This window comes from Psammomys obesus, unplaced genomic scaffold (genome assembly GCF_907164565.1).
Source record: "Psammomys obesus unplaced genomic scaffold, mPsaObe1.curated_primary_1811, whole genome shotgun sequence".
Lineage (NCBI taxonomy): Eukaryota > Metazoa > Chordata > Mammalia > Rodentia > Muridae > Psammomys > Psammomys obesus.
This window is the reverse complement of record NW_026590435.1, coordinates 789,498-798,404: the sequence shown is the minus strand read 5'-3', so window position 1 is coordinate 798,404 and position 8,907 is coordinate 789,498. Positions and strand designations below refer to the sequence as shown.

General features: G+C 42.7%; 1 long non-coding RNA gene across 2 annotated transcripts; it reads left to right on the top strand.

Annotated features, from left to right (window-relative positions):
- Positions 1-27: 27 nt before the first annotated feature.
- Positions 28-8,687, top strand: LOC129676840 (uncharacterized). 2 transcript variants are annotated; one of them, XR_008720133.1, is made up of 3 exons: positions 28-561; positions 4,398-4,562; positions 8,273-8,687. It is a non-coding gene; the product is annotated as an uncharacterized LOC129676840 (long non-coding RNA). The 2 variants fall into 2 exon arrangements; XR_008720134.1 differs by having other exon boundaries at positions 31-404.
- Positions 8,688-8,907: the final 220 nt, after the last annotated feature.

Here is an 8,907-nt window from a genome sequence, read left to right as displayed (position 1 = left end):
GGTCCGGAGGGTCGCCCCCTCCGCTACCTCCTGAGCTGTTGGGCAAAAGATTCAGCTAGATGCTTTTTGGGAGTCGTAGTCGGGAGGGCACTCCGTGTGTGCAAGCGCCGCACCATCAGACTTCTTTTGTACTTTTGCGCGGTGGGTGGGTTTCAGCGTGGTTCCATGGTAATCAGGGGACAAGACTGGTGCTATCCTAGGTAACGACCGGACTACCTGATTTAGGAAAGGCAGTTCGGTTGTGTGGTGAGAGCATGGGGAGGGAACAGGGACACAAATACCCAGAGATAGCTATGGAGGAAGGCAGAGATACCAGTACACAGAGGAGGAGAGCTGCCCGAAAATTGCGAGGGCGAAGACTGGATGCGAAGAGAGACAGCGAATATCAGTGAACGCACACAGAGGTATAGTTCTGAATGAAAGGGCGGGTTTCATTCATTAAAGTCAGAATTAGGACCTGAGATCATGTCAAAAAAAAAAAAAAATAGCGAGAGGAAGCAGAAAGGGATTGGGTTAGGAAAGTGAGACATCGAGACTCTTGGGACCCATCCGAGTACAAAGGTAAGCAGGAGGAAAAGACGGAAATTAGAGATAAATTAAGATGGACTGATAAATTTCAAAAACTGAGAGAAAGATGGCAACAAAAAGAGACAGTTGGATGTATGTGTGTGGGAGACATTTTGAGAGAAAACAAACAGAAAATTTGACGATACAGCAGAAAGATGATCTGGAGTCCTCTAGTTTCCTAGTGTCATTTACCAAACTCATTTTGAGACACCTGAATACTTAAACATAGCAATCCCCCCTCCCCCCGTTATCTTTGGTTGTGTTACGCTCATGTCTCGACGACCCCAAAGACCACGAAGGAGCTGATTCCAAAACAAACGCTCGAACTTGGGCCCACACTGTCATTAAGGCAGCGGTGTAGAGTGTAGAGCTCAAGGGGAGGAGGGTTTTTAAAGGGTTACAGTGAGTTTGGGAAATTACAGCTTAACAGTTACACAATTGGGTAACATTCAGCAAGGGCAAAGTGATTGTGGTTAACTATCATTGAGCAAGCTATCTATAGACCTCAGGAAGGTTAGGAATTTCTGTGCCTTGAAAGTTCTACTACCAGGTGGGTGGACTGCCCAGCACAGATGCCCCACCCTGAGATAAGATACCTTCCCATTCTTGTGGTTACCTCCAGGCTATTCCTTGGATAGAAAATTTTATTGTCTTCTTCCTGGAATTGGTGACTTATGGCCTAGTTCCTGGGACTGGTGACTTTTGGGAAGGGGGTCAGGCAGGCCCGGTTCTCTCAGTTGAAGGCCATACACTATTCTGGCAGAAATTGATTTACTTGAAACAGTTGGGTTGCAAATGAGTTCTGCCCAGCACATCACATGAATTAGTTCTGTATCCTTACATCCAACCTTTTGTTTTATTTCAGATTCATTCATTGAATCTTCGTGGAACCACCTTTGCTACCTTTCTGGTTTCCTTGAAGCATAAAAATTTTTGACACATGTCTTCTAGGGTCGTGGTTCTTGTCTGTCTGTCTATCTATCTATCTATCTATCTATCTATCTATCTATCTATCTACTATTTTAGACAGGGTTTCACTGTCTTGTCCTGGCCCTCTCTATGTAAACAGAGTGACCTCATATTTAAAGATCCCTCTGTTCTTGCCTCCTGAATGATGGGATTAAAGTCTTGTGCCATGGCCACTGTGCGCAGTCTTGTTTTTGATAGTGTCTTGGATGGCCTAGGTAGACCTCCAGCTTTCTGTCCTCATGATGAATAACAAGTCCTCAAGTAAGAGGACTTGATAGTACTATTTGTTACATATGGCTCTTTCTAAATTGAACATTTGATCATTTTGCTTTTACCTCCCAGTTGTTGGGTAGTAAACATTAACATTCCAAAAGGAGGAATAGGAGAAAGCACTGGAGCAGTGAACCAGAGTGAGGCTGGAACCTGACAAGAAAAAAATCTTGTAGCATCATGTCCAGCATACTCCAGTGGTTTGATTGAGCTTCAGTGATCCTGGGCAGCCCCTACACCTAAGGCCTTACTCTTTGCAGCCAGATAACCCCTTTCTCACACTGTCTCCCTTTACTGCCTGTGTCTTTTCTCAGCAGACATACCACGTACTATGTCCCTGCCATCTCCAACATCTTGGGGTCTTCATTCTTAGAGCACAACACACAGCCCTCTTGTGGTAGGAGGAGGAGTCTCCCAAGGGCTACGAGGAAGAAAATTGCAAAAGAGCATTGTGGCTTAGTCAGTGTTTACGAATGTACATGTAGATTGGTCAGTGCCCTCATGTAGCAGAATTTCAGCCAGAACCATTGTATGGATATGGAATGAATATGGATGAATGGCACCTAAATATGAATATGGATATTCATGAATATGGAATGATGGCACCTAAGCTTTGAAGTAGCCTTTTGTCAGTGATTGTTACCTGAGATTTTATGGGGTTGTTCTTTTGAAGGCTTCTCGGATCCTTTGCATAATTTAGTCCAGAGATATGTCTGGCAAACCAGAGAAAGTTTCATATGGCTGATAATTGCTTAGGTAATGGGTCTTTCAAGATAACATCTAGTTCAGATACTAGGTTTTGGTATGAGGAAATTTACTTGCTAAAAGTGCCATTAGTGTAATAATAAAAAAAGTTTCTAGGAAGTTGTCAGAGTTCAGTCCTTGAGAGACTGATCCCCTTGATGTTGAGAAGCCTAAATTCATCCTGTAGTCCCTCTCATTTCTTAGATCAATTTTCCAGCAGCATAACTCAGAACACCCACACCTCCCTGTGGACATGCAAACTATGTCTCTCCTATAAGTTCTCTCTTCTCCCTCTCTTCTCATTCTAGCCACTCATTAACTACCTAGTAGTTAAAAACATCCAATTAAAACGTATGTAGAGCTGTATGGGAGACAAAATGTCTGAAAGCCTCAACTCTATAGCATTTGGGGCTCTAGACTTTGGCTTTAAAGCCTGGTGACCAATACAACAAACTACTTCCCAATAATAGTAGCCTTCAGTTCTGGCTTCTTTCTTTTTTAACAGTACTTATAGTCCCTTTTTTTTGGATGTATTTATTTTATTTAATGTGTATGAGAGTTTTATCTGCATGTACATATATGCAACCTTCAGTGCCTGAGGCCTTAAGAGGTGATAAGGGTTAGTATTTATTTAAAAATGATGCCACACACACACAACAGATATTATATGAAAGAGATTTATTGGATGGAGGTGGAGATATAGAGAAGAAAAGGAGAGAAAGAGACTTGGTGTGGGTCCCCCAGGAAAGAAATTGAGGTGGAGAGAGGAAGAGAGGAGAGTAAGAAAGAGACAAAGTGGCAGGTTGGTTCTTTTATAGCTTGTACATGTGCAGCTGAAAACTGTGCCTGCCACACATCTGGTGGGCGACACATCATGACATCATAGGTTACTAAGCAACCCAGTAGCAGGGTGCCTATATGCTAACAATAAGAGGACATCAGAGATCAGAAGGTTTTTTATTGCCTGGAACTGCAATGATGGATAGTTATGAAACACCATGTGAGTGCTAGGAATTAAACCTAGGTCTTCTGCAAGAGCAACAAGTACTCTTAACCACTGAGCCATATTTTTCAGACACAGGGACCTGTTTCTTGAATTAGAAACCCTGTGATTGTGCTGGAGGGATGGCTCAGAGTTTAAGAACACTGGCTGTTCTTCTGAAGGTCCTGAGTTCAATTCCCAGTCAACCACATGGTGGCTCAGAACTATCTATAGTAAGATCTGGCGTGCAGGCAGAATGTTGTATAAATAATAAATAAATCTTAAAAAAAAAAAAAAAAAGAACACTGGCTGTTCTTCCAAAGGTCCCGAGTTCAATTCCCAGTAACCATATGGTGGCTCATAACTATTTATAGTGAGATCTGGTGCCCTCTTCTGGCATGCAAGCAGAATACTCCATAAATAATAAATAAATCTAACAAACAAAAACCCCTGTGATTCTCTCAAAGGCTGCATGTAGGGACTCTTACCCTACCTATCCATTGCCTGGACTACCAAGCTATCTTTCAAAAGCTGGTGATGAGCTTCATTACCTACAGTCTACATGTTTGCAAAACCAGTATTATGTGTCTGGTCCATCTAGAGCAGGTCCCTTGATCCTCTTAGATCATGATTGTAGCAACCTTTAAGCATTGGGGCAGCTGAGTAGTCTGAATACTGGGGAAACATTTTTCAAGGTTGTAGCTCTGTTTAACTAGGGAGTTCCTTTCTCAACAGAAAGGTTCACCCTTTCCACCTTTGAGCCAGAGATCAGAGATGGGTGGTATCTGGCTGTTTTCTGAGATGCTCTCTTTCTTATTGTCCCAGTGAAAATTGTTCTCTCTCTCTCTTTTTCTCTCTCTGACAGGGTCTCACTATGCAGCCCTGGAACTCACTTTGTAGATCATGCTGGCTTCAAATTCACAAGGATGTGCCTCCAAAGTTCTAGGATTTGTCATGCACTACCACACCTGGCTTGTTGGGCCTCTCTTTAAAGGGGTTAAGTTATCCACAACTTTCAACTCCTTTTCTGGTAAGACTTTCCCCCCTCTCAGAAACAGAATCTTAATATACATCTCTGCTTGGCCTGGAACTCTCTGTGTGATCCAATCTAGTCTCAAACTCACAGCAACCCATCTGCCTCTGCTACCCCAGTGCTCAAATTAAAGCCATTTGCCACCATTCCTGGCCAAGACTTCATTTTTTTAAAAATTCTTTATTAATTACACTTTATTCACTTTGTATCCCCCCTGTGGTTCCCTCCCTCCTCCTGTCCCAATCCCTCCCTTCCTCCACCCTCTGCATGCATGCCCCTCCCCAAGTCCACTGATAGGGGAGGTCTTCTTTTCCTTCCTTCTGATCCTAGTCAATTAGGTCTCATCAAGAGTGGCTGCCTTGTCCTCTTCTGTGGCCTGGTAATGCTGCTTTCCCCCCAGGGGGAGGTAATTAAAGAGCAGGCCAATCAGTTCATGTCAGAGGCAGTCCCTGTTCCTATTACAATGAAACCCACTTGGATACTAAACTGCGATGGGCTACATCTGTGCAGGGGTCTTAGGTTATCTCCATGCATAGTCCTTGGTTGGAGTATCAGTCTCAGGAAAGACCCCTGTGCTCAGATTTTTTGGTTCTGTTGCTCTCCTTGTGGAATTCCTTTCCTCTCCAGATATTACTGTTTCCCACTTCTTTCCTAAGCTTCCCTGCACTCTGTCCAAAGGTTGCCCATAAGTCTCAGCATCTTCATTGATTGTCTGCAGGGCAGAGCCCAAGACTTCATTTTTAAAAATAAGATTTTTTTTTTTTTGTGTGTGTGTATGTGACTGATCTGTATGTACCTGTTCTGTTTATAAGCATCACATATGTGAATGTTTCCACACAGGTCAGAAGTGAAGAGACTCTAGCCAGCCTGAACATGGCAAACATGGCTCTGACAGGCTTTGCTCTTCTCAGTTTCCTTTGCCTTGCTAAAAGCTGTAAAGATTACATTCCTGAAGTTAGCCACTAAGGTCTATTCCCTTATTTGGCCACTTTCTCCTCTTGAGGCTTACTACCAATATTCAGCAATCAAAGTATTGAAATCAAGCAATTAACACCCCCTTTGGCTCACCTAATTAACATACCCACTTAAAAGTAAACATCTTATCCTAACATGGCCTTTCCCCATTTGCCTATGGGTAATGGCTGTCTACTTTCTATCCAGAGGAAATTCTTTGTCTCCCCTCCAGGACAAACACTTCTGCTCCCGTCTCATTCCTTTTCCCTTCTCCCTAGGCCTCTATCTCCTGTTTTTGTGTCTTATTTCCTGTCTTTTGTCCCTCTGGTGCAAATAAATTTCCTATGTTCTGAGAATTTGGTCTTGGGATCCTGAGCCCATACAGATCCTTTCAAGAAAAAGGCATGGAATTCCTTGTAGTTAGTATAACAAAAGTTACATTTTATTATGCTGAAGGTCATCACACAAAGTTCACACTCTAAAGGCTGTTCACCTGTGCAATGATGTATCTTAGTTGAAGGTAAGGTCCAGTCTCTAAACGAAGTCTCTGATTCTAGCAGCAGGATACTGGGGGAGACTCTGCAGCTGCAGGGGAGATCAAGGTGGTTTGCAGAGCATTGCTTTTGTTTGCTGCTTATATACTGTCAAGTGGGTGTCATAGGGTTCTAGGACTGTCTGGCTGTCTTGAGTGAGTGATATCACTGGGTTCTGGTTATCAGGTGCAGCCGTGGGTGTAGCGGGGTTCCTGACTAAGCTGTTTTTAAATGTCTAAAAAGCATTTTTACTATTGTTAGGGTCCAGAACTCACAGAAGAAAACACCACAGACTCAAATAGTATACAAACATTCTGCAGAAGTCCAGTGCACTGGGGACTTCGCCTATGCAAAGCAAAATGTTGAATGAATTGAGCTCAAATTCTTCTTTTGTAGGTACTCAGATGGAATTTCAGGGTGGGTTAGGTAATCGTTAGTATAATTGGGGCATTCAAAACTTGGGCAACTTTTGGACTGGTCAGCAATCATTATCATAAAACAGGCTATTTCTAACCTGACAGTTAAGCAACCTTATTTTCCTGCCAGATGGTCCGGCAGAGGGTCAGGCATCCTTTGATTAGCTGCCCATTTTTTTGTGGTTTTTCCAGTAAATGCTGATCTATTCTGGGAAATGGGAACTTAGGCCTTCTTCTGAGAGACCAAATAATTAAATAATATTTTGGAGTATTGTTTTAAAGGTTAAAGAACAAGTGTGAACAAAGACCAGCCAGGTAGATACATGTCCAGCCACCTGGGGAGAGGAACTAGCTTTACTGCATTCTTTTCCTGCCCACTAGAGATACAGTTGCTAAGAAATCGACCCAGATGGCCAGGCTAGAACTGTTTATGGTCTTGGCACCTAAAGTAAACCATTTATTTCAAAAGTCAATTTCCCTTACCCAATCATGTAACCCACCACATGTGATTTTTCCCTTTAAAAACCTTGTTCCCCTAGACAGCGCCACTGCAGTCCTCCTCTTCACTGAGGAGGTTGCTGCAACCCAGGCTTGAGCTAGTATTAAATAAACCCTCATGTATTTGCCCTGGAGTTGATTCCTGGTGGTCTTTGTGGGGTCTCATGGACTGGGCATAACACTCCATATTTATTTATTTTTTAACAAGAGACTGAAGCCTGTCTTGGCATAAGCTCAGATCCTATGTCACACTGTAGTGGGGTCTCAAATGGAACTTCAGTTTTAATTGGGGTCTCACATTGTACTCATTACACTTTGGAACTGAAGCTACCGGTAGGTGGTAGTGAGCAGCTTGACATGGGGGGTGTGAACTTTATCTAGGTCTTCTGGAAGAGCAGCAAGTGCTCTTTAACCACTGTTGTAAATGATGATTAATATTTACTAATAATTATCTTTTAGTAATGTTTGCTGTTAATCCTAAACAGCTGTATAACCAAATCACCACTGGGTTTGGTTAAATAAACCACAGAGACTGGGTTTATTTAGTTAACCTAGAACACAATGCTGGGCAATAGTTACTCCATCCCAAACCTCCAAGCCCTCATAGTTTCCTAACATTTAGATTTCCCACATTATACTTGCTTTTAGTGATATATTAGGTCCAGTCCATCTCTCCATGTCGTTCCAAGATCTCTCCTCCAGCTCTTCTCTCTCAGCTCTGCCTCACCCTCTCTCCTCCCACTCATTTCCTGTCCTCTGGCTCCTCCCCTTGCTCTACATTGTGGCTAGTTGCTTTATTTTGGCCTGTTTACACACAGTTGAGACAGGATGCTTAGAATAAGTATCACAATGCAATATCCGGATTGAAACGGGGGGAGGAGGGGATCAGCATTTGAATGAACAAGGGTAAGGTGTATACATTTCAAAAGAACATTATACCAACAAACCACTAAGCTCCATACAACCCCAAGACTGGTTTGTTTTAAAAATATTTCTGCTCTGCTTTGTTTCCAGTTCTTAACTAGCCCAAAGCAGCCAGAATCTGGTATGCTATAGTCTTAGCATGATTATTACTGTGATGTAACACCATTATCAAAAGCAAATGGGTGAGGAAAGGGTTAATTTGGATTACATTTCAACAACACTGATTATCATTGAAGGAACTCAGCTCAGGAATTCAAACCATGGTGTGTGTGTGTGTGTGTGTGTGTGTGTGTGTGTGTGTGTGTATGTATGTATGTATGTATGTTCAAACCTGGTGTTGTGTGTAATACTTTCCTCTGGTTTGAAACATTTTATCCTATAGGGAAACTCTTGAAGCAAGAATGTAAACAACTCAAAATACCTTCAAGAAGTCCCTTAAACTGACCAGATTAATTGGGTCCTTCTCCATCAGAGTAAACAATAAAAGCTAAGAGTTCCTCTCAGAAGAAGGAAGCTGGGCTTTAAAGAAAACTCTCAGACAAACTGAGTTTCAAAGAAGGCTCTGAGACTGGACCAGCTGGAAGAAGTCTGGACCAGCAAGACACAGGAAAGTACACTCTCCACCATGTTGAACTACCTTCAGGCTGTGCAGTGTGTTCCAGGTTCCCAGCTTTGTGAGCAGTCATCCATGCTGGAATGGGCTTTGGTGACACAGCTGTCTTTGAGTAATTTCTGATCCTGTAAGTTACTCCTCACCCATATTCCTGTAAGTAAACCCCAATAAAACTCATGGTTCACCAAGCTGAACTTTGTACTTTGTTGTATCTTGGGCTTCCCATCTGGGTTGAGTAGATGTGTATGCTGCATCTCCCCAGGAAGTTTCATCACTGTCTGTTATTATAGGCAAGAGCTGATGCAGGAGCCAAGGAGAAATCCTGCTTACTAGCTTACTCCACTTGACTTCCTCAAGACAGGTTTCTCTGAGTAGCCTTGGCTGTCCTGGACTTGCTTTGTAGA